The sequence below is a fragment of the Saccopteryx bilineata genome, chromosome 5 (genome assembly GCF_036850765.1).
Source record: "Saccopteryx bilineata isolate mSacBil1 chromosome 5, mSacBil1_pri_phased_curated, whole genome shotgun sequence".
NCBI lineage: Eukaryota > Metazoa > Chordata > Mammalia > Chiroptera > Emballonuridae > Saccopteryx > Saccopteryx bilineata.
In genome coordinates, this window is record NC_089494.1 from 213,301,203 (window position 1) to 213,326,589 (window position 25,387).

At 39.1% G+C, this 25,387-nt stretch overlaps 1 non-coding gene across 1 annotated transcript; it reads left to right on the forward strand.

Moving 5' to 3' along the window:
* Positions 1-24,968: 24,968 nt before the first annotated feature.
* Positions 24,969-25,099, forward strand: LOC136307279 (U11 spliceosomal RNA). Its single transcript, XR_010725936.1, has one exon. It is a non-coding gene; the product is annotated as a U11 spliceosomal RNA (small nuclear RNA).
* The last annotated feature ends 288 nt before the right edge of the window (positions 25,100-25,387 follow it).

Genomic DNA, 25,387 nt, shown 5'->3' on the forward strand with positions numbered 1-25,387 from the left:
TCTCACCACTGATTACATGTGCTTTATATTCTATATAAAGCAAAAAATGTTTGTTGTACACCATCATTTCTTTCTTAAAACTGTGCAAAGGCATATGATTCCTAGATTACTTGTGAATAATAATTTTCTAAGATGCAGTGTTCTTTCCTTATACTAATTATATTACATGATACACGGTAATGTAATTATTATTTATTTAGTAAGATAGATTCATTTGGAAAGATATTGATTTATGTTTCAAAACTTCTATTTTGTATATCAATTAAAAGATCAGTCAACTCTAAAATGTCAGTGAATGACAATGAGAAAAATTAATTTCTTGCTCATAGTACTCGAAAGCTAAAACTCAGCAAAAGTGTAGCTGTACTCTGTTGAATTTCATATGTGTTCTTATTCAGGGACTGAAGGAGAAAAGAAGATATTTTACATTCTCATGATGAATGATAAGAACAAGAATGAGAGCCAAAGGACACAAAGACATTCCAAGCTTTTGCTCAGACATAGCCTATGTCATGTCTCTTCATATTTTTTGGACAAAGCAAGTTACATGGTTAATTATAAGATTATTGGAGTAGAAAACTATACTCCATCTACAGGTAGAAAGATGTGGATAAAGTATTGGTGCTGTAATAAATCTGACTAAAAGTAACCAGGGTGATTAGATTATAAATTTGTAATTGGGCAGTTCATGGTAAGTGATCATTCTTGAGGCATACAACTTCTTTAGTAAAATACCTACCTGCCTTGAACAAGTACTTTAGTCTTCGTTGTTCATTCTCTCCATTGTTCTTATGCATGGAGGTAAAAAGCCTTTGAAATGCCAAAGAGATCTTCTTTTTCAGACTCCTGGGTGTTGACTACACTCAAAAGAGCACATTCTTTCATTAACTATCTTGTAATACAATTCTGCCTCACTTTCTCCCACCTTTATTTAATCTTCCTTACATTCCCTTCTTAATTGCAAATGCATAAAATGTACTTTATTTGTTAAATATTTTTTAATCCAACTCCTGCCTTACTTTCTCCCACCCCCATGTAATCTTCCTTCCCATATGAATTTCAAATACACTAAGCAAAACTGTTAGTTGCAGGAAAATTGTAATCTTGCTCCCCAACATATGTTGTGAGTTTGACTCAAATAAGTTTATAAAAGTTCTCTACAGGTTTAGACACTTTTTATATCAACAGCCTTCAGCTGCATAGCTCTAATTTTGACCTCCATCTTTCATGAAGTTCTTCCTTCATATTCACATTGTCTTTTTTGAAGGATATTATCATATTGGATTAAGAGTCCACCATACTAAAGTGGACTAATTTTATCTTGACTAATTACATCTGTAATAAACCTAATTGGGTGAATAAATATTTCTACCTAGGTTCTTTGTCTGGTCTAATAATTAAATTGTTATGAAACATTATAAAAGAAAGATGAAAGTTTAATAACATGGATACCTCCTGTATACATGGGAGAGACCTAGAAAAAAATGAGTAACTTCTTGAAATGGCTAAATCCATCACCTCAAATACCATCTTCAGCTAAAGACAAAAGATATTGGAGGTGGGAGTCAGAAAGGGAGGTTATTAGGAAAAGCAGAGTAACCAAGTTTATGGCTGTTATATAGAGTTAAGTCTCTGCCTTTTCCATAGATAAGAGCTTTTTGGGATTCGGGGCCATCCTTTTCCTTGAACAAAAAGTGAGACACACAAGTGGAAATTTCCCTGATTCATGTAAATCTTTCTTACAAAAGGGTAACTTTTCAGTTCTTGGAGTATCTCTCATGTCTGCTGCCTTTTAAAATAACCAGTTTAAAATAAAATTAAAAAGAGGTTTATTTTATGGTGACAAAATCTGTCTTTTTATAAAGTCATATTCTGAGGTACTAGGGATTAGAACTTTAATGTTTTTTCTTTCTTTTTCTTTTTTTTTGTTTTTCCTTTTATTTTTTATTGTTTCTAATTAATTAATTTTTATTATTTAACATCTTTTTTTTTCTTTTTTGGTCGGGGCACAATTAACCCTGAACAGATACAGAGGGAATACATTATGTCACTATAAGAACATTCAAACTTGTAGAGAAGTTTCCTAACCATTTATTTGAGCTAAAACTAATGACATTTGTGTGCTGAAGAACAAGATCTTAAATGCTCCTAAGAATAACAGTTGGCATCTGTTATTTATGCATTTAAAATTAAAGAGAAAACAAATGAAAGATTACAGAAGAGTGGGAGAAAGTAAGGCAGGGATTGAATTAAAGAATAGTTAAGATTATATCTTCTCTTTAGGTTGGTCACATTTTAGAAGGAAAGGCCTAAAAGGATGATCAGTATAGAAGAAGGGGTCTGGAACAAGATATTTTAAAGGTGTGCTGACCTAGATGTACAGTGCCAACTGAAAAATAATATTGACTTGGTGTTTTATCACCAGCATAGGTTTATTTGAGAAAAAGAAAGGATTGCAACCCAACGTACATAGACATAGCAAGCCATGTGCACACCTTGACCTGGATACCTAGATAGAGGAGTATTTATATAAGGGAAAAGGAAACTAAGAAAAATGGAAGTTAGAGCCATAGAGCTTTATTATAAATATGGGATTCTGCCTGTAGGGTTCTTATATATAGTGTTCTCACACTGTAAGTCTATAAGCTCTGGCTCTTCCCATAGATCATCTGAACTGATTATGTTTCCTTAAAGTTCCAGTTAGTCTTTTATTATTTTCCCCTTTTGGTTGAAATCTCCTCTGAAAGCATCACTGGTCAACAATCAGATCTTTCAACTTTAGCAACCTTTATGTTCCTCGATGTCAGAAAGGGCGTTTTGTCTGGGTATCATTGGTTATATTAGAGGGTAAGTGAATTAACAAGAAAACAGTTTGCAACCAGGGTTAGCAGCCAACAGGTGCAGAACTTAATAACAAGAAAATCTGAAACAGAATGAGAACAGCATAACAACCTAATCTACATGATGAATTTAAACAAGGAGTTCAAACCTTTAGATAATGAAATAAAGACAATTATTATCTTGGCTAGATCAAAGTTCTTGATGATAGATTTAATAACTGGGAAGTTTCTCCCCTTTCACAATAGCTTAGAAAATGTAAACACGGGAACATTCCTTCCAAGGAATAAAGAAAAATAACATAAGAATTAATAGTAAGAAAAGAATTGTGCAAGCCCGATGCAGTTATTTTGGGTATTAGTTTTTTTCAGAGATCACCTGCTTTAATTTTTGACAGCTTTAGCTTCAGGTCATCAGACTGAATGCAGTCAGTTCCAGTTAGGACTTGCTGTCTTCTTTAGGTGTGACACGTGTATCCAAGAGTCTTCTCCCTGGAGTTTAGCAGCATAAAAGTCAATATTACCTGGTAATGGCCCTTCCAGAGGGGTTGAAAGGAATCTTTTCTGAGGTATATCTTGCAATAATCAAAATCTCTAGGTTGTAGAGTATAGACTTTGAGATTGCCATTTCTTTGGAGTACACTTTAAAAAGATTGTTCTACTAAAGCATGATTACTTTGAACAGAAGCAACTAAGCCTTTGCAATATTGAAGTATTTCTCCTCTTATTAATTGTGGATCAAAAGAAGCGGTAAAAGCTTATAAATCCCAAAATTGGTAAACTTGACATTTAGAAGGATTAACGGCAAGGCTTTTAGCAAAGATATTTGAAGAGTTTCCACAAATTTTGCAATTGAATTAGAATAATACTATTATTATGTTCAAATAAACCTGAAGGTGGAGGATGGTAAACACAGCAAAAATGCAGAACAGGCCAAATAGCACAGATTTGTTGCAGCACTTTACCACTAAAACGTGTTCCTTGATCACTGTGGAGTTTAAGTGGGGTTCCTCAAGTGCGAATAATTTTCTCTAACAGGACTTTTGCCACTGTAGAGGCATTGGCTTGTCTACCAAGGAAAGCTCCAGTCCGGTGAGAAAACATACATATCATGACTAAAACATAATTATATCCATGAAACAGGGCAAGCTGTATAAAATCTATTCACCAAACCCCAAATCATCCATTAGGCTATTTAAATGTTCAGGAAGAGTGCAAATAGCCTTCCCTGAGTTGTTTTTGGATGGGTGAGACACTTAAAGTAAGCATTTTTTGCAGCCTTGTTACTATCTCCCCATCAATATTGATTCATGAATGCTATCATTTTGTCAGTGGACCATTTTTTTATTTTAAGATTTTATTTATTGATTTTTAGAGAGAGAAAGGCCAGTGGGGAGTTGGGAATGGAAAATAAGAAGCATTAACTCATGGTTGCTCCTTATATGTGCTTTGACTGGGCAAACCCGGGTTTCAAACTGGCAACCTCAGCATTCCAGGTCAATGCTTTACCCACTGCACCACCACAGGTCAGATGACCATGGTTTAAGGATTGTATAGAAGTCAGGAGTGAAAATTTTAGAATTTCTAGTAGAACTGGTTATTTGGTCTGAACCAGAGCTTTCTCTTCCTATCAAACCAGCCACTGTTGGATTTTCAATCTTGTTTTTCTTTTTCTGGAGCCAATAGTTGGGCTTCTCTGACCAGTTTTTCTAAGTTATCACTTGGGAAAATATTCCTTTGGACCATGACAGATGCCTTTAAGGGCAGCCTTCTTAGCAGAAATGTCAGCAAGGTAATTTCCCTTAGCTTTCAGGGAGGCGAGTTCAGAATGTCCTGGAATCTTAATAATAGCTAACACATCAGATTAAAGTACAGCATTCAATAACTCCTGAACATATTGACCATGTTTAATTTTATCTTCATTGGAGGTAAGAGAACATATGTTGCTTCCATAACATTCCAAAGTCATGAACTACTCTAAAGGCATATCTGCTGTCAATATAAATGCTGATAGTTTTACCCTTTGCTAAAACGCAAGCTCTTTGACAACTTCAAAGGGGGTTACACTAACATAAGGAGCACAGTACTTACTGTTTTCACCTTTTAAGTATGAACTATCTATAAACCAGGAAAACTCAACTTTACCTAGAGGAGTCTTCTGCAAATTGTCACAAGGAGCCTGAAGGTGATCCATCAGAGTCAAGAAGTTATGAGGCAGTTTGACTGTTTCAGAAGGAAGAAGAGTAACTGGATAAGGGTTATTCCGATGGGAAATAATTATGTGGGAAGTGGTTAACAAAAGGAATTTTTTAGAAATAAGGAGACTAACTGGAAATACTGGGTGTGATGAGAATTCAGGAGAGCTTCTACTGCATGAGGAACTAAGATAGATGGGATCCCATAACAACTTCCTCTGTGGGCTTGAGGAACTGGAAAGGGGCAGCAATGGCTCTAAGGCCATGATTTCCAACTAGTGTGCTCCAAGAATTCTTAAAACATGCGATATCTGCCTGACCTGTGGTGGCGCAGTGGATAAAGCGTCAACCTGGAAATGCTGAGGTTGCCGGTTCGAAACCCTGGGCTTGCCTGGTCAAGGCACATATGGGAGTTGATGCTTCCAGCTCCTCCCCCCTTCTCTCTCTCTGTTTCTCTCTCTCCCTCTCTCTCTCCTCTCTAAAAAAATGAATAAATAAAATTAAAAAAAAAAAAACTAAAAAAAAAAAAAAAAAAAACATGCGATATCTGACCATTTAATCAAGAACATTGACTTCTTTTCCCTTAGATTGTCAGATAAAAACATGACAACAGCCAACACCATAGTTCTCTTCACTGAGAATGAACCAAAATTACACTTTTTTTGGTCAGATGAGCCCAAAATATATTTTTTGGTGTGTCACAAAGTTTTAGCAATTAGTTTTATGTGTACAATGAGATGAAAAAGTTTGAAAATTACTGCTCTAAGGCAAGGGAGGTATCTCAGGCCACTGGGTTCAATTACTGACTACATTATCCTGGGGATCTGTGGTGATTCCTCTGTTTTTCATTAAGTACCCTAAGAGCATTCCCTTCCTTTCCATGAAAAAAAAGAAAAGGGGAACATATTAGTTGAGATGCCCAAGAGTAGGTGAGTTTATGAAACTCTCCCTTTAGGGTTTAAAGGCTATGTCATCCCATTTTTACTATAAAATGGTATCAAGACTGTCCTTCTTTTATTAAACATATAAAGTTCTGTAATGGGAGAGAAATTTGGGATCCAATTTTGGCAATATCTAGCTAGCCCAAGTAAACCTTGCACTTGACACTTAGTTTTGAGTCTTAGAAGCATAGGGCATCAGGAAGCCTACCTGGATCCAGGTATGTTAAACCTATGCTGAAAGTTGTTCCCAGCACCTGTCAGTTTCAGTTAAGATTACGAAAACGACTGACCCTAACAAATAGTCTAGCCCTCAAGCCAGTTTCAGTCAAGTTGTAAAAACAACTAAGTACACATGAATCATGAGAATTTCTTCAAGTTCTAACCTCAGTCTGAAAGAAATCACCGTGAGAATGTTCGCCAGACCGATGGATAAGACTACCCAGGTGCCCGCAACCTGCGTCAGCCATTCCTCTGTGTAACCTCTCCCCTACCTCTGCTCAGGGAGGTCGTCATCCTTAAGACATGACTTCCTGCGGCTCAAACAAGCCTCAAGTAGATATTCTGCTTGATTCATTTTGATCCCCCGTGACTTTTCTCCAGACATACCTAAAAAGGTGTAGTCATTATTAAGATATTAGATGTTCCAAATATAACACCTGAGTTTGGACAAATTGTAATTTTTTTTTAGAGACCTCATGTTCCTTTAAGGACAAAGTTTCAAAAGATGGAAGTTAGAGTTCTGTGAGAAGAATAGCAAAAAAAGTAAATCATCTACCCATTGCAGTAAGGTAGAAGCTTTAAAAAAAATAAATAATCTAAGTCAGGTTTCAGAATTTGTAAAAGATAAAAAGGTATTCAGTAAAAGCCTGAGACATTACTGTCCAGGTAAATTGTTTTCCTTTCCAGGTGAAGATATTGGTTAGCTTCACTAACTGGGATACTAAGGAATGTACTATGTGTATCAATTACCATAAAGAATTTACTTCCAGTTGGAATAGATGCCAGCAGCATATGAGGGTTAAAAGAACAGGATGTCAAGGGATAACAATACCATTTATTGCTCTGAGGTCCTGGACAAACTTCTACATTTGTCCCTTTGGCTTTCTCACAGGTAAAACAGGAGTGTTACAGAGGTTAGTGCAAGGAATATCAAGGCCCTAAGTTATGTAACCTTCTATTGTGGGATTTCTACTGTGTAGGGCTTCTTTATTTATAAGGTATTTAATTCTGAGAGGGGGTTTTAAAGGATCGATTTGAATCTTGATAGAAGGTGCAATGTGGATTCTGCCAATATCAGTTGAAGATTTCTCCCATAAAGCATATGGTAGTTCATCTAATAAGGATAATTGATTAATGAGTTCAGATTCAATTGCTCTACAATAAAAAATGAAATAAATAAAAAATGTTCAAGGGCTATTTAATTAACGTAACTGGCCATTCTGACAGTTACCGTCTAACTCTAACATTTTTCTCCCCTTTTTGGGAAAGGAATACTTCAGCACGGTACTTCTTTAGGAAGTCCAGACATATAAATGGGTAGGGGCAGAAGGACTAAGGAGGAAACAATGTGTATCTATTAAGAGGCCTAAGCCTAAAGGATAGCTTTACAGATAGAAACCTGTGGAGGCTTATTTGAAATCCCCACTATTTGAACTGTTTATTACTCTGAGGCAGGGGCTGTGTTATGATATACACGCTTGAACATCAAGAGTATAGCACCAGTGGCAATAAGAATAGAAATAGTTTTCTTAGCAATTTGAAGAGAAGTTTCTCCAAACCAATTATGAGGAAAGGAGTCTCATTATTGGGGAATAGGAGGATCTTGCAAAGCTGATTAAAAGACTGGTCAGAAGTCTGAGAGAGACTGAAATGCTTAAATTTATGACACACCCTTTTTCTAGTGTCTTGGCTATTTCCAATAATGAAAAAGTTTGGAGTCTCTCATTTGCCAAGTTTGGAAATTAAAAATTTTGGCACTCTTATTTCTAGGTGACTGCTTTTCAATAAGGCAAATTAACCAAATCTAGGGTGAACATGGTCTCCCATTCCATCCCGAGTCTTAACTCAGAGGGAAAGATCTCTATTCAGTCCATTAACAGAGATAGAATTAAAACTTACCAGAGTGGAGTTAATTTCTAACTAAGGGAAAACCTGAATTTCCCTTAAAAACAACTTGAATATATAGTTGTTCTCTATATAGACATGAACAGATGTGTCAGACTTTTGTGAGGAAGCTTTAAGCCAGGGGTCCCCAAACTACGGCCTGCGGGCCACATGTGGCCCCCTGAGGCCATTTATCCAGCCCCCGCTGCGCTTCCGGAAGGGGCACCCCTTTCATTGGTAGTCAATGAGAGGAGCACATTGACCATCTCATTAGCCAAAAGCAGGCCCATAGTTCCCATTGAAATACTGGTCAGTTTGTTGATTTAAATTTACTTGTTCTTTATTTTAAATATTGTATTTGTTCCCTTTTTTTTTTTTTTTTTTTTTTTTTTTTTTACTTTAAAATAAGATATGTGCAGTGTGCATAGGGATTTGTTCATAGTTTTTTTTTTTTTATATAGTCCGGCCCTCCAATGGTCTGAGGGACAGTGAACTGGCACCCTGTGTAAAAAGTTTGGGGACCCCTGCTTTAAGCTTTAATTTTACTTCAATCAACAGACTTTGAAACAGCCTTAGGAATTGCTTAGTGTAGTTTTCAAGCAAGTTCTATAGTTTCTTCTCCCAAAACTGGAGGTCTGTTTTTCTAAGTCCCTTTTGGAATGTGTCCATATGAAAATTCTTTTGCAATACCGAGCTTGGCTTTTACCTCCTGACCTATAAATTAGCTGAGATACATCACAACACTCAGACTGATAGGCCAGAATGATAATATGAAATTCCTCAGCAAACCTGATCTTCAGTTACCTTCAGGAATCTCTTTACAATGGCTCTAGCTCAGCTTTAGCCCATAACACATGGAACTTGGGATCCATTAGGATCCTCAGAGAATTTCATTTTAAATGGGAAAGAATTGATAAATACAAAAGAAGAAAAAGTAATAGCGGATTTGCTGCTGAGCAGCACCCAGGGAGGCCAAGAGAAATCTCAACTTAATCTAGGTTCTTGTCATGGAACAAGAAAGGATTCAAGAACATGACAGAAGGATTTAGGAAAGCACAGTAAATTTATTTAAATAACAGAACACACCCGAAAATGAGAATAGGCAACTTGAGAAAATGAGATTTGCTAGTAGGGTCTGGTCGGAAGGTTTTTGTTAAATGTGGGCAAGAAGAGAGGAATAGGGTGGTCCTTGGATTTTGACACTAGTGGGTGACTGCTGATGTGGTTTGTCCTTGTTTCTCCTTTCCATATAGTAATCTCTTTTTGGTCCTCTCAATTACAAGAAATTGGGGAGGGAGAACCAGGGGAACAGTTGGTCAATGAAGGGCCTCTCTATGATGTTCCAGCCTGGACAAAAAAAAAAGAAAGAAAGAAAAAAAAGGAGGGATAGATCTTCAGGCATTTGATACTTGTTTTAACTTTCCTGCCTCATAAATCAGCCCTGAAAGATTTTGATCCCATAATCATATTGGAAGATGAATGGTTGACAGTCAGTCTTCTGTAATTGCTTTAGGGTGAGGTTGCTTTAGACTCTGTCTAGCCTTGGGTCAAATTTTTTCCTGCTTGATCTAGAAGCCCAAGCTCTATATACTCTGTATGTTAAGGTATGGCCTGGAATCCTTCAAGTGTCATTATCTTTAAATGAAACTGCTGTAATCTAGAAGATATAAATTTAACAAGAAGATTAAAAGGCATGGACAGAATAATAAAAGAAGGAAAATAGTTATTAATGGAGTGAACAGAGCCAGGTGAAAAAGGGAGAGCCTTTTTAATCATGTTCCAAATGATATTGGGATCTGTTTTTTGGTTAAATCTGCACAGCCAGTTTGCCTGTTTGTAGATGTTTTTATATTAAATTCAATTTGACAGCTTTGTTTACATATGTGCAAAAGGTTCTGTTAAAGACTGCACACATATCTTTTTTCAGCTAGGAAGTAGTCTTGGAAAGTCTATTGTCTAGAACTATATTAGCTAGAGAATCTAGGAAGTCTCAAATTCTCTATAGGGCCTTCCCCCATGTTGGCAGAAAGGTCTTCTAGAACCTGAGTTAGATTGTGTGAGGTCATCTCACTATAGATAAATCCTATTTAAAGGACACCTGGGACACCACTCCTATGCCTTCTAGAAATAAGCTTATGGTCCATTGGCTCTTGTGGGGGACGTTATTTTGTGTTTTTTCTATTCCTGTGGACTCTAATAGACCAAGCATACATTTTCCCTTGAATTGGGAGTTGTTTGTGCAGGAGTAGGTTAAGGCCAAAAAGAGAGAAAGAGTTTTGGGGGCTGTCCATCATAGAAGAGTTATGATATTTAAAGTGTTCACAAAGAAAAATATACCTTAGGTGAGGTATTGTTTAGCCAGGTAGTAGGGTTGGAACTCCATGTTAGAGTCCTGATATAAGAAAGAAAAAGTGGCCCTCTTTTTAATTTAGCATTTCTGGGCCCCAGAAAGGCCCTCCAAACTTGAGGATTGCAATACACTGGGATTTGTATCCTTCCCAATAAGTGTATCTTCTAAAGAGATGTTGTTTTTTCTTTCCATTGTGGGGTTAATAAGTCTATTGGGGAATCTTCCTTTTTATACTTGAGGAGGATCCAGTCCCAAGAAGATACACTGGGCATGTGAGAGGGTGTATCTGGGGACAAAAGGATTTGATTGCCATAGTTTTGGAGAACTTCTTGCACTTGTCTTAGATTGATAGTACATTTAAATTGTTTCTGGAATTATAAAACAAAATAATGTCAGAGGTTAAGAAGGACTTTTCATACAACATCTCAAAGGGTCTTAGTCCTTAGTTTGATTTGGGAGCCCCTCTGTGCCTTAGGAGGGCTGTGGGCAGGGACTGGAGCCATGACTCTAAATTCTCCTGGCATAATTTTCCTAAGATTTTCGTTTCTATGTATTATCAGCCTCTCTTATCATTGAGAACTATGTAACTATGAAGTACGTAAGTGACAATGTCTAGGGCCTGGGCTATTTGTTGGATAATTTTGGCTCTGAAGGAAAGGCTGTTGTCACATAGAATCATTTAGGGCTGTCCAACCTTGGAATGATCTCTTAAAGGAGGTCTTTGGTTACCTTGACTTTTTTTTTAGTTCAGGTAGGGAAGGCCTCTACCCATCCAGTAAAAGTGTCTATGAATACCAGGAGATAGCAGAAATCCTGGGAGGGAAGCACTTGTATAAAATCTAACTGCCAATCTTCCTTTGGAAAGGCACACGTTGTCTGGATGGTCTTGAGAAAGGGGAAGGGATGCTGCTTTATTTTTTATCCTTGGCTCATTAACTGAATAGGAAGTGTAGGGCTGAGTAACTTTTTTTATGACTTAAGATAAGCTTTTTTAATGAAGATTTTTGATGTTAAAGACTAGGTGGTATCTCAACCTAGATGGAGAGAGTCATGAAAGGATTTTATAATTTTCCATTGATCCTTAGTTGGGAGCAGAAGTCTTTGATTTTTCCTCCACTGCCTTCACTGTTTAGGGAAAAAGCCCAGGTGTTTTATTAGGGGCACAACTTGGTTTGATGGACAGAGGACAAGTTTGGAAGTAGGGCCAAAGTAGAGATATCTGCATTAAGCAGCCCTATGAGTGAGGGAGTTCCCTTTAGATATTTGTTAGGATATTTGATGTCCTGATGTCCTTACAGTGGAACCCAACTCCTTCTTGGGGTAGCTTCACTGCCTCTAGCAGCCTTAGAATCTCTAGACCATACTTAATAAGTGATATCTTGCTGTTACAGTCTTTTTCCTTCCGGATGGCAGTATGAACATGTAAAACAAAGAAGTCCATATTTGGGGTCTATGGAAATGTTGGCTTCTTCTTTTTTTTTTAGTTCAAGGTATTGGGTCAAAGCTATGAGTTTATTTTTTTGGGCCAAAATTCCCAAGGAAAGAGGCTTCATTTCTATGGTTACCTGGAGGCTCACGATTGCATAGCCTGCCCTTTTCCTTTCTTGGTCAACAGAACTGCTTTTATCAGCAAACCATTTTACATCAGGATTCCCAAGGGCTATGTCCTTTACTTCAGGTCTGTGGGAGAATACCTGTTCAATATTTTAACACAGGAATGCAAGATGTTCTTGTTCTCAGAACCCAGGTCAGGAATTAAGGTAGCCAGGTTTAGGGTTTGGCATACTTGTAGAGTGAGCTCAGGGGAATCTAAGAAAAGGGCTTGATATTTAGTAAGCCTTTTTGTTAGCTAATGTTTTTTTTGTTTGTTTTTTATTTTATTTATTTTATTTTTTGCTACATGTAGAATAAATGGCTTTTCTAGGTTACAAGACCCAAAGCTGAGACCTCAGACCTCAGTTAGGGTCAATTTGAAAGCCTGAAAGGCTTGACTTAAGCCTTGGTTCAATTATAATGGATCCGAATCGGGTCCTTTGATTACCTCATAAAGGGGCTTACCTATCAGTTCAAAATCAAAGATCTAGATTTGGCAGAAACCTATTTTTTTAAAAGGATTTTAATTGCTTTTGTCTGGGAAACTACAAGATTTAGAATAGCCTATTTTTCTCTGGAGAGAGAGGAAGATCTCTGGGTTAGATGGTTGCTTAAATATTTGAATGTTGAGTAGGAAATCTGGGCCTTATCAGGAGACATTGGGTCCCTTTCCCCTCAGGAAATAAGAACTAAGGTAGTGTTGTGGTCTGAGACCTGTTTGGTAAGGCAGCAGCTTAGAATATTAGCAGCATGTTGAGTTATAATCCCAGCTGTGGCTCACGTTTCAGAGACCTTTTACAAGTGCTCGTCCAAAGGTATGAGAATGGTCTTGGAACCCTTGAGGAAGGATGGTCTAAGTTTATTGAGCAATTACACAGGTGTCAGAGCCACCTATTAAAAGGTAAACAGAAGCTGGCCATCTGACTACAGTGGGATGCAAAAAACTTGCATTCTTGCGATCTAGCACAGTGGTTCTCAACCTTTCTAATGCTGTGACCTCGCAATACAGTTCCTCATGTTGCGGTGACCCCAAACCAAAAAATAATTTTGGTGTCTACTTCGTAACTGTAATTTTGCTACAGTTATGATTCGGAATGTAAATACCTGATATGCATTATGTATTCTCATTGCTACAAATCAAACATAATTTAAACATAGTGATTAATCACAAAAACAATATTTAATTATATATTGAGAAATATTTATTACTAATTCCAATAAATAACATTTCACCATGGCATAGCATGGATTTAAATATAACAACAATTCCAAATAAATAACATTTCACCATGGCATAGCATGGGTTTAAATATAACAACAGTAATATAACAGTAAACAACAGTGCAATATTTTGAAACAGTATGCTGCCAAATTCAGTGAGATGGTTGTGGTTGTTTCTTGCTTACCAATTCAGAAATTCTTGGGGCAGTCTTTGCAAGGGCACAGAGAAGATCATTTTCCACAAGTCTACTTCGGTATTTAGACTTGATTACCAGCAAGCTGGAAAACCCTGTTTCGCAAAGATATGTTGTTGGAAAAGGAAGAAGAAGGCGCAGCACAGTCTCAGACAGAATAGGATATAACCGTAAACACTTAATCCAGAATTTTGTCAGTGGCATCGTAGGGAAATCTGTTCTCGCTGCATCATTGTTAATTAGGTCAATGAACTCTTCTTGCGCTGTCTCCGGAACATCTTCAACTTTCACTGTGAATAGACTTCTGGCAAGTGCAAATGGGGTGTCAGGTAGATTAGGAAAGTATGATGAAATTTTGTCTGCAAGCATGTGCAAATGTTCTTTCACAGAAGTCGAGCGCCTTAAACAGTTGGCCGTTTTGGCAACTGTGCAACGAGCTAGTTGTGCCAAACAATGCTCTGTTATTTCACACTGAAGTCAGATGGTTGTCAAGAGGAAAAGTTTTAAAACGTGTCTTTGAGCTTCATGATGAACTGAAAATATTTTTTAATCAGAAAGCAAGACCGCAATTCGAAGCACTTTTTAGTGATAAAACTGAGCTGCAGAAAATAGCTTACTTGGTGGACATCTTTTTCATCTTGAATGACTTAAATTTATCACTGCAAGGACCAAATGCAATGTGCCTCGATTTGTCCAAAAAAATTAAATCATTCCAAATGAAACTTCAGCTTTGGAAAAATAAATTGGATAAAAATAAAATTTACGTTTCCTACATTATCTGCCTCCTTTGAGGAACATGACATTGAGCCAGACTTCTATCGGAGGCAGATCTTTTACACTGCAGAATCCGCACAGCAGATTCCTCAGTGTGAGGCCTCTTTCAGTCTATTGGGGGTGGCGGATTCCACCTTTGGAATTTTTCTGCTCTAGGAAAAGTTCTAGTGTGAAAAAAATTAAGCAACATGCTCTATATTTGAGCGGAACCTGCTGCGGCCTCCCATTGACTTGAATAGGAGAGGAAGAAATGTGTCGGAAACTGTCATTTCTTCACCTCTTATTGAAATCAAATTGAATGCAGAGGATTGTGTGGTAACCCGAGATTCTCGGGAGCTCTCTTCCACAAAATCCACCGCACTCCCAATGAAATCAATAGGAGGCTGATTCAACGCCAGAAACAGCTGATTTCAGCAGTTTCCTCATTCAGAATATGGGAAAATAGTGGGAGATATGGGAGATAATTATACATTGGGGAACAGTGTGAACTACATCTTATAGTGATCTCTTATAAGACCGATGTAGTTCACACTGTGTAAATGTATGGTGCTTTGTGTAAGTGTAAGCTGCTTTGTGTACTGTGTAATGATTACACACAAAGCACCTTACACTTACACAGTATTGTGCGCATGGTGTGTGTACTGTTTTTACATTATTAACCTTTTTTACACCAGCAGGCTGTCTTGCAGGCTCTCTTGGCTCTCTGCCTCTTGCTTCTCCGCCTCCTAGGCTTCTGTCCTCTGGCGCTTGCTGCACCCGCCCACTGATGACGTCAGCAAGCGCCAGACACACATAATGTGCTGCTATGGATGAGCAGCCTTGCTGCTTTGGACTGTGGAGCGTTCCCCCCCCCACTTCCCCCGCCCCTTAGGCCCTGGACGGATGATGCAATCACGTCTGCGCATGACTGCAGGCATTCAGTTTGGAACCCACGTCCATAACGGAGTGCATTCAAGCTGAATAGCACTGCTGCAGACGGTAGTGCGGCTTCTCAGCGGCTAAAGCAATCAGAAATATGTATTTTCCGATGGCTTTAGGCGACCCCTGTGTTTTGATCATTTGACACCCACTGGGGTCGCGACCCACAGGTTGAGATCTGCTGATCTAGCACAATAGACCTGATGAGATTTGGCTTGATGAGGAACTTGAATAAGAGAGTATATGAATTGGGTACAATGTGGTGAATGGGAATGATAGTCCTACAGTCTCATTAACGGCTTATAAGTCCCAAACCATACAATACTCTTCTTTTTTATTTTATTTTTTCTGGCAGTATAGGACTGTTGTAAGTAGATTGTCAAAAAACAAACAAACAAACAAACAAAAAACAACCAAAAAACTATGCATCCATGCTAAAGAAACTTGTCAATGAAGGTGTTTAGTCCCCTGTATGCCTCTGGTCTTAGAGAGTACTGCTATATATGGGGTATCTAATCATTTATTTTAGTTTAATTTGCACAAATAGTGGTTGGGTGGTCCTCTCAGGTCCCTTGTCCCAGATTATTGGGTTGATAGATTATTGGGATAAAGTTCACTGAGGGTGAACTGAGTCTTGGTTAGAGACCAAAAAAATTATGGAGTGACTATTTCTCCATGTTAAAGTAGGAAGTTAAATATTAGTACCTAGTGTCATCATTAAATCCCTTCCCATGAAAGGAGGACATTCTAGCATTACCAAGAATTATTGAAAACTTAAATAACTTTGAAGGCAGCAGCTGAGAGGTGGGGTAAAATATTTTCTTTTAGACTGCCCACCTACCTCCATAATGGTACAAAGCAAAGATGTCAAGGATCCCACATGTTTCTTTTCTTTCTTTTTTTTTTTAAGTGAGAGGAGGAAAGATAGTGAGAGAGACTCCTGCATGTACCTCAACTGGGATTCACCTGGAAACCTCCATTTGGGGCTGATGCTTGAATCAATGAACTATTGTCAGTGCTTGAGGCTTATGCCTGATCTAATTGAACCACTAGCTATGGGAAGGAAAGAGAGAGAGAAGAAAGGGAGGGAGGGAGAGAGAAGCAGATGGTCACTTCTCTTATGTGGCCTGCTCGGGAATCAAACCCAGGACGTCCATATGCCCAGCTGATGCTCTATCCACTGATCCAATTGGCCAGAGCCCCACCCACATGTTTTGTTAAGACCTAGTAAATGGATTTTGTGTCAATTTATATATATATTTTTTGTTTTTGCAAGAGACAGAGAAAGAGAGAGAGAGAGGAACAGACAGAAAAGGAGAGAGATGAGAAGCATCAATTCTTTGTTGCAGTACCTTAGTTGTTCATTGATTGCTTTCTCATATGTGTCTTGACCAGGGGGTTCCAGCTGAGCCAGTGACCCTTTATTCAATCCAGTGACCTTGGGCTCAAGCCACCTACTATGAGATCATGTCTATGATTTTATGCTCAAGCTGGTGACCCAGTGCTCAAGCTTCTAAGCTTGGGGTTTCCAACCTGGGTCCTCAGTGCTCCCAGGCCGATACTCTATCCACTGCACTGCCACCTGGTCAGGCTTCTGTGTTAATTTAGAAATTAACTTTTTACCTGTTACATAAAGAGTTAGCCATGGATCTTCCATAATAATGGCATGTCTTTTGTGCAGAGTTGTCAGAAACCCTAGGCCCCTTCAGTCTTGCTCAGATAAGGCCATTATGAATTTAGGAGTCCTTTCTCTCTTCAGAGCTGGAGATAGTCCCTTTTCCAATGACCTGGTTGGTGGCAAAAATGACAAGAATCAGAGAGCTGCCTGACCAGGCAGTGGCACAGTGGATAGAGCATCAGACTGGGATGTGGAGGACCCAGGTTCGAGACCCTGAGGTCTCCAGCTTGAGCGCGGGCTCATCTGGTTTGAGCAAAGCTCACACCTTGGACCCAAGGTTGCTGGCTCACTCAGTCTGCTGTAACCCCCCGGTCAAGGCACATATGAGAAAGCAATCAGCAAACAACTAAGGTGCCTCTATCTCTATCACAAAATAAATAAAATTAGAAGAGGGCTCAGGCCCAACTTAAAAAAAAATCAGGGTGCTAATTTCTGGGTCTTGGTTTTTGGGAGAATTGTCTGCTCCAATTACCTGGTTCATCACACTTAAAGCAAGCCTTTTTGGGGACCTTAGGGGTTCCCTACTCAGGTGTCCCTGTGTGCCCCTTGGGTGAACATTGAGGCTACAAGGCATTGGCAGAGGTTGCTACTATCAACTGAGCCTGCCGCTTGCTCTGTCTGGTCTCACTTTGGGCCCTTTTATCTCTCTCGGTTTGGTCTTTATTGAAGACTCTGAAGGCCATTTCCAGTAACTGAGTCATCAGAGGTTGAGGGCCAAATTGAAGTTTTTGTAACTTCCGCCCGATACCTAATAAAATATTGACTCAGTAAGGCTTTTCCCTCAAGATCTATGTTGGTTTACATTTGAAAGGCCTCAATAAGTCTGCCTTCAAATAGAGCAAGATTCTTTTTTCTTAAGTTACAGCTTTTACTTTTCAGTAATTTACAGGTTTGATGATGCATTTTTTCATGCCCCTCACAAGGCGGTGTGTCATATGATTCCTCCTACAAAGGCCTGCCTGTCTCACCTGGTAGTTTTAGGCTACATCTTAGGTTGGGACTGCAGTGGCTTCTACTGGGTGTTTATCCAGTTGGGATGTTACCATTTTAGCATCATGTCCCTCAGTTGCTCACCAGATTTTGTGTTTCTTTTCAGTAGTATAGCAAGTGGACAGGACAATATGAATGTCCCTGTAAGTCAGGTTAAAAGAAATTGTCAAAGCTTGAAATATCTCTATGAACCAGCCAGGGGCTGGTGAGAACCTGCCTTTTTTTGTTTAGTTTTGTTTTGCATTGAGTAAAGTCTGTCATGTTAAAAGGAACATGAACCCTATTGGTTCCTGTGTCTCTGTTTACTAGTTTGTTGAGAGGACATAACTATTTTTTAAATTTAATTTTATTTATTTTTTTAGTGAGAGAGGCAGAGACAGAGAGAGGGACATACAGGGACAGACAGGAAGGAAGAGAGATGAGAAGCATCATTTCTTTGTTGAGGTACCTTAGTTGTTCATTGATTGCTTTTTCATATGTTCCTTGATCAGGGGGCTACAGCAGAGTGCGTGTAACTCCTTGCTCAAGCCAGTGACCTTGGACTTCAAGCCAATGACTTTTGGGCTCAAACTAGGGACCCCGTGCTCAAGTTGGTGAGCCTGTGCTCGAGCTAGATGAGCCCGTGCTCAAGTTGGCGACCTAGGGGTTTTGAACCTGGGTCATCAGTGTCCCAGGTCAATGCTCCATCCACTGCACCACAGTCTGGTCAGGCTGAGAGGCCATAACTTGGTGGGGCCTGGGTTAAGTGGTGATATCCCAAGGGAATCTTGAGAAGGAAAGGACGGCAGGGGCCAGCTATCTGGCCTTTGATTTCTTCTGGATTTTCTGTTGGGTTTGATGGAGGCGCTCACAGGAAAAGATTATCTATAATGTCTGTGTTTCCTTGGGGAGGGTTAGAAAAGGAGGATTAGGTATAGCAGATCTTATATGAGCCTTTTTTCTCTGGGTCTTGGTATAGGGCCATGAAGATCTTATCTCTGGGTCTTGATATAGGGCCATGAAGGTTTGTACATAAGCAGTTTCTGTCCTTTTTTCTTGGCATTTGCAGAAGAGATCTAGTAATTGAAAGTATTGTAATTTAAGTTCCATTATCAGGCCATGTTTTCCCATTTCCTAATTTATATTGGGCCATGCCACATTGTAGAAGAAATTTATTTATTTTGTTTGTTTATTTTAAATCATCTCATTTGATATCCTTCCAGTTGGCTAGAATGCAGCCTTGCAGATTTTTTTTATAATACCTTGAGAAAACAAAAGGGGACACTGCTGAGGGTGAGGCATCCCAACCAGTCCTCCCACCCTACATATCTCCTTCCATTAGTTTAGTACAAGCTAAGAGGGTTTGAACTTAAGGGCAAGGGTCCCTCACACCCATATGTCTGGCAGAACTGTCCCTGGTGGATTAGTGCATCCCCTCCTACAATGGGCCATGGCTCCCTACCCTGTGGGAATTTGTTTACTTGTCCAGTCATAGAGAAGCTGCCAGGGAAAGGAAGGCTCTCAGAAGAAGCAGATCTGTGAAGTCCCAGGTGCTGTCCCTTCTATTTGGTCCAATAAAGCCATAACTAATTATTAAGTTCGGGACAACGAGGTAGGCCACAATAGTCATGAAACCATAGAATTGTCTGTAAGAGTTTCAATTTGTACTGAGGTTCATGGGGATTCTGAAGAAAGTGTGAGTATCCAGTCTCCAGAAAAAAGAAAAGAAATGTGATAAAAGATGTGTTTATGAAAAGCTGAGGGGAAACAAGGCAAATGCTTGTGGGCAAATTTACCAACTACCATAAACAGGAAACTTACTCTTCCAGAGTACATGTCTGAAGTGCTTGGTCCCGTAAGAGGTGATCTCAAGAGGGAACTCATTAGAAGAGAAAGTGAGAGAGGGAGGGAGAGAGAGAGAGAGAAAGAGAATAAGAGAGAGAGGCCCAGACCCAGTTGGGAGTGGAGAAGAGAAACAAGACACAGGTTCCTGGAGACAAGATCAGAAAGGAAGCCTCAAGCAGCAGCTGCAATATTGCTCCTTAGTTGCAGGTCTTGCTGAGCACAACTGTGAACAAAAAGTCCCCTGGCTGGCTCACCAGAAGCTGATGCTGTGTGGTGCCTCACAAGACCAAGGGAGGCCTTAACAGGGTCCAGGTTCCTGTCAGGAATAAGAAAGGATACAATAGTGTGACAGAAGGATTTAGCAAAACATAGTATATTTATCAGACTTATAGGATGCACCCGAGAAGCGAGAAGGGGTGACCTCAGAGGAGAAGCTCCAATGGGGTTTACGTGGAAGATTTTTATTGAATGTGGGCTAGGGGGGTGGAATTGAGTAGTCTGCAGCCTTTGGCATTGGTGGAGAGACTGCTGATGTGGCTCATCCTTGTCTCTGCTCTCCAAACACCGATTGCTTTTTGGTCCTCTCAATTACAAAACCTGGGGAGGAGAACGCTGGGGAACAGGTGTTCCGTGAAGGTGTGTCTGCAATGTTTCAGTCAAGACATAAAAGGGGATGAGTAGAGCTTGAGAGCTGTGCTTCTTATTCTAACTTTCCTGCCCCAGATTCAAGAAAAAATGGCACTGATGGCAAAACTAAAAGCAAAAAAGCTGGCAGTGGGAGGCAAGACGGCATCAGAGGAGGAGTTGAGGAGGAAGTGCTTGTATAGTTGGAGGAAAACCCGAGGCACAGTCTTTATAGAAGAATAAGGCAGATCTGAAGATAGATCCTGAGACAACGGAGTAGAGCAGGGGTCCCCAAACTTTTTACACAGGGGGCCAGTTCACTGTCCCTCAGACCGTGGGAGGGCCGGACTATAAAAAAAAACAACTATGAACAAATCCATATGCACACTGCACATATCTTATTTTAAAGTAAAAAAAAAAAAAACAGGAACAAATACAATATTTAAAATGAAGAAAAAGTAAATTTAAATCAACAAACTGACCAGTATTTCAATGGGAACTATGGGCCTGCTTTTGGCTAATGAGATGGTCAATGTGCTCCTCCCACTGACCACCAATGAAAGAGGTGCCCCTTCCGGAAGTGCGGCGGGGGCCGAATAAATGGCCTCAGGGGGCCACATGTGGTCTGCAGGCCATAGTTTGGGGACCCCTGGAGTAGAGGGTAAAGGGCAAGACAAGACTGCAGAGAAAACACGTGTGGTTTCAGATATCATTTACTCTTCTTTTAAATTTTCAGTAGTCTGTTCATTTTAAGACTTTACTTACGCAAAGAGGCAACCTCAGATACTTTGTCTCATTTAAAAGCATCAAAATACCATTTAAATAAGCATTCCATTTAGTTTACCAATTTTAGTGCTATTATTATCCAATTGGGTTTTAAGAAAGTTAACTTTGGGAATCTCAAAAGTTCCTAGCATGGCCATTGATTTTCTGACTTACTTTCAGACAGACTTGTCCATTTAGTTAAAATGCAAAGAACATATCCCAAGGCTTTTAACCAGGTACTCAGCTGGATTCTCTGGTGGAGGAGAGATGGTCTTAAAATACTTAGATAGCTGAGATTCCATTCTTTAGAGGTTTTTCTCTAGAGCAAAAACGCAAAGAAAATTTACAACAGTTTGAGCAAACTGCAAGTCAGCCTCACTATAGAACAATCTAATCACAGACAACTAAGCTAAAGGCTAAAATCCAGTTCTAGAAAAATAACTACGTTTGGGGAGATCAGCTACACACTGAGCTGAGTGTTAAGTGGAATGCCCGTCAATGAGACAGCACAGTCTCAGACGGGGCCAAACTGATTACTTTCAGTAGAAATAAGCTCTGTCTCCAAAGGGAGCTTTGGGCCAAATCCTATTTTGTCTCGATCAATAACCGGTTTCCAAAGAAATCAAGCTGACGTATAAATCAAGTACTTACAGACAAGACAGACAAACAAGCAAGGTCTTTTAACAAGAAAAGAACAACAAAATAATTTAAACAATTCCCAAAGAGAGTCTAAAGAGTTTCAAAGCACAAAAAATGGGAGCTCAATTCCAGAAGAAGTCTCATCCTAAGCTTCTGAACCGCAGACCAAGCAGTGAGTCAAACAGCTCTATGTGGGGCACCAGCACCTGCATCTCGCCTGCCCTGAAGCTGCCAGGGTAATTGTTGGTCAAATAAGTTTGTAAATATGATATATATGTTTGCTCCCTTATAGTTTGCATTGGTGTGGGGGACAGGCTGTAAGCAGGCATGGTGGTTATAGCCTAAGGCTTAGTTTTAAGACTAAGCTTTCCCCCACAACCTTGACTGATTGCATGATGTGGGGCGGTACACTCTCATGAGGAATCCCATTATGCCTCAGATAAGTGACTTTGTATCAGAGACTTCCTTGTTTGCATATTGGATTAAAGGTTTTGATTTCTACACTATAAAATGGGGCAGAGAAGCCCATGCTGGAGGACAGTAGAGAAAGGCCACGTGGAGGAGAGGAGAAGCAGCCAAGATGGCAGAGTGCTGAAGGAGAAGCCAGTTTGTACAGAGTTTGCATAGAGAGAAGGAGATGGGGAACAGAGGTGAATAAGGCTGGTGAGGTATAAACCCTTGGTTCTAGGAATACTCGGATGAGTCAGTGGCTTTGGGAGCCCTGAATGGAAAGGGAAGTGTTTTTCCACTGTGTGTATTTCTTGCCCACCGGGTGCAAGCTAGGATTAAAGCTAATGGCCCACCAATTCTTGGCTTCGTTGTTTCATTACCGGCTGTCCGACTCAAATGCGAACCTGCATGAGCCAGGCGACTGTGATGGTGACTATGGCTATTGGCCATAGAGTAGTTCTTTTCTGAAATCCTAGGGAAAAAAGTCCAGAAATGTCAACTGAAAAAATAATATTGGGCAAAAAAAAGGGTTGCAACTCAGTGCATGCAGTACAGCAAACCTCTTGCACACTGTGGCCTGGGTGATAAGATGGAGAAGTACTCATATAAGAAAAAAGGAAGTTAAGGGAAGGGAAGTTAAAACCATAATGATTTATTCTAAGCACAGAATTCTTCCTGTAGACTTCTCATGTGTAGGGTTCTTGTACTTAATATGAGAATGTCCATAGACCTAGCTTCTCCCATAGACCCTCATGATTGATTTTGGTTTTTTGAAGTTGCAATTAGTTTTTATCAATAGAAATAATGCACAGGGCTTGCTTTTGGCAAAGATAAATCTTTTAATAAAAAACTTAAGAGTCCTGGGGTATGGCTACTCACCATGACCTACACAGTTAGAAATTTATGATTAGATCATCCTGTGGGGTTACTTTCCATAAAACCACCTTTTTTTTTTCCATCCTCAGTTCTTCTAAACAAATTATAAACCTACCACCAGTTTTCTTTCTTTATTTCTGTCCCTGACCTTTGAAAAGTATAGACTACAAAATTTACCTCCAATTTGAGGATGTGTAGACGAATGAATTAAGATTCAAGATAAACTCCTTTCCCAGGGTATGGCTGTATAGAGGTTCAAAGCAGGTCTCCTAAAACTGTGCCACTTTAGCATATGGATTATTTTAAGTCAAGAGCTATCAAGTTCTGCAGACTCACCAAAAACTTTTATCTCTTTTGTACAAAATTTAAACGAGGAGCTTTACGCATAATAAACTTTTATGATCTACCTATAGGGCAGGACAAACTTTTAATTTCTACACATCTGCTCTTCTTATCATTCTGCAATGACTCTTTAAGCCCCCATGGAAGCTTAGCTCATTTTCAGCTCAGAATGCCATACATACCTCATTTTAACTTTCTGTCCTTTAACATTTTCATATATAATATGTAGGGTTTCTCTGATTCACATATGTGGAGTTTCAATGCATATACACATATTAAATTTGGTTATTTTGTCATATATACTGGTCTCATGTTTATTTGATTGTTAGGCCAGTCAAAAGAACTTTGAGGATAGTAAAAAGTTTCTTTCTCCTTCAAAGAGGGCACTATGCTCAGTATACCTCACTGGTGGGACACTGCAGTAGAAAGATCCTGGGACCTTTAGCATGCTGGTAAAGATAAGAATTCTTGCTAATTTAACCTCCCAGATCTCTACCTTCTGAGTTCAGTGAAAGCATAGTGGTAAGAGATACCCTCATTTTTTTAATTTTTCAATTTTAGCAAAAGAAAGTATTATGAAACTATACAGTGTCTTAGACTTACTGAGTCTTGTTTTTTTATTATTTATTTATTTATGATTATTTTTAAGATTTTGTTTATTCATTTTAAAAAGAAGAGAGAGAAGGAGAGGAGGAGCAGGGAGCATCAACTCCCATATGTGCCTTGACGAGGCAAACCCAGGGTTTCGAACAAGAGACCCCAGCGTTCCAGGTCGACGCTTTATCCACTGTGCCACCACAGGTCAGGCTGAGTTTTGATAAACAAACTCATGGTTTTGTCAATGCTGTATTTTTCTATCTCTTTATGGTGTCTCTCCTTTCATTTTGTTCTATATCCCAAGAGCTTGGTCATTAAGACTATCGATAATAGTTTCTCCCATCTGGAAGATGTACTTACAAGGGTGCATCTGGTGGCCAATTGAATAGGCTGGTTTCAAGCTTTGGTTAATCCATTAAAGACTTATTGATCCTCTTTTTTCAACCAACTCTCAGGGGATTTTGTCATAAGGGACCCTAGCCCATATAAGGTCTTCATAGTTTCAACCTTTGCTTCTCGTTAGTATTGGAAAAATTTCATTCCGGTAGTGTCTGCCCTGTGCCACAAATTAGTGAGTTGGTGGCTGGAGGTGACCTACGTTTTTGTGGAAGACCAGAGTCACACCATCCCTACTACATGTGCAAAAAAAAGTCTTTGCTTTCTCAGACAATACTATTTTCTTCCTTCCTTGGTTAAACCATAAAAGGTTTAATAGCTTTAAACAGCTATTAAGATTCTAATCATTCAGATGATGGATCCTCTGAATTGAAAAACTTTCTAAATTGAAAAGGAAAATTTTGTTTCCTTAGAGATCTTTCATATTGTTATAATGGCTAGTCATTAAGATTCCCATAGTAAGATAGAGGAATACAAATTAGAATAAAAATAAAAGTCTATTCTGACCCCTTCCTATTTGGCTTGAGACATTTACAGGTATTGTAAAACACTGGGACATTGAAAGTACAATTGTCCTGTACTTAAAAAGAAAAAAAGAAGAGAAGAATGGTAAAATTTTACTAAAAGACAACCTAAAAAATTTTATGTCTTAGAACTTGGGAAAAAGGGTTTCTGTTGTGAGTGGCACACATAGGGCAGCTTGATTGTTCTAAGTGGAATCAACATCAAGAGATTTCAAAAGCATATTTTTTTGGTATCTATGCAGCTGGTCATCACTGGTCCTGGCAATCTAAGGAAGAGAAAAAGAACTTGACTTGGTAGCTGTCAGGTTGGAAGCTCCAAAATAATGTCCAGACAAAAATGTGGGCTAAACTTCATTTATACCTGGGCTCCTACCAATTATTGCCAGCCGTCAAGGAAATTATAACATAAAAATCACAATGTCTATGATGAGAAATGCTCCAATTAGATTAGATGATTTAAAGGTGTACTTAAAAAGCAAGGGTTTTCAAATTAAAAAAACAGAATGAGATACCTGACTTTAAATATTGATAAGGGAGAAACAAAGAGAAGGTAGGA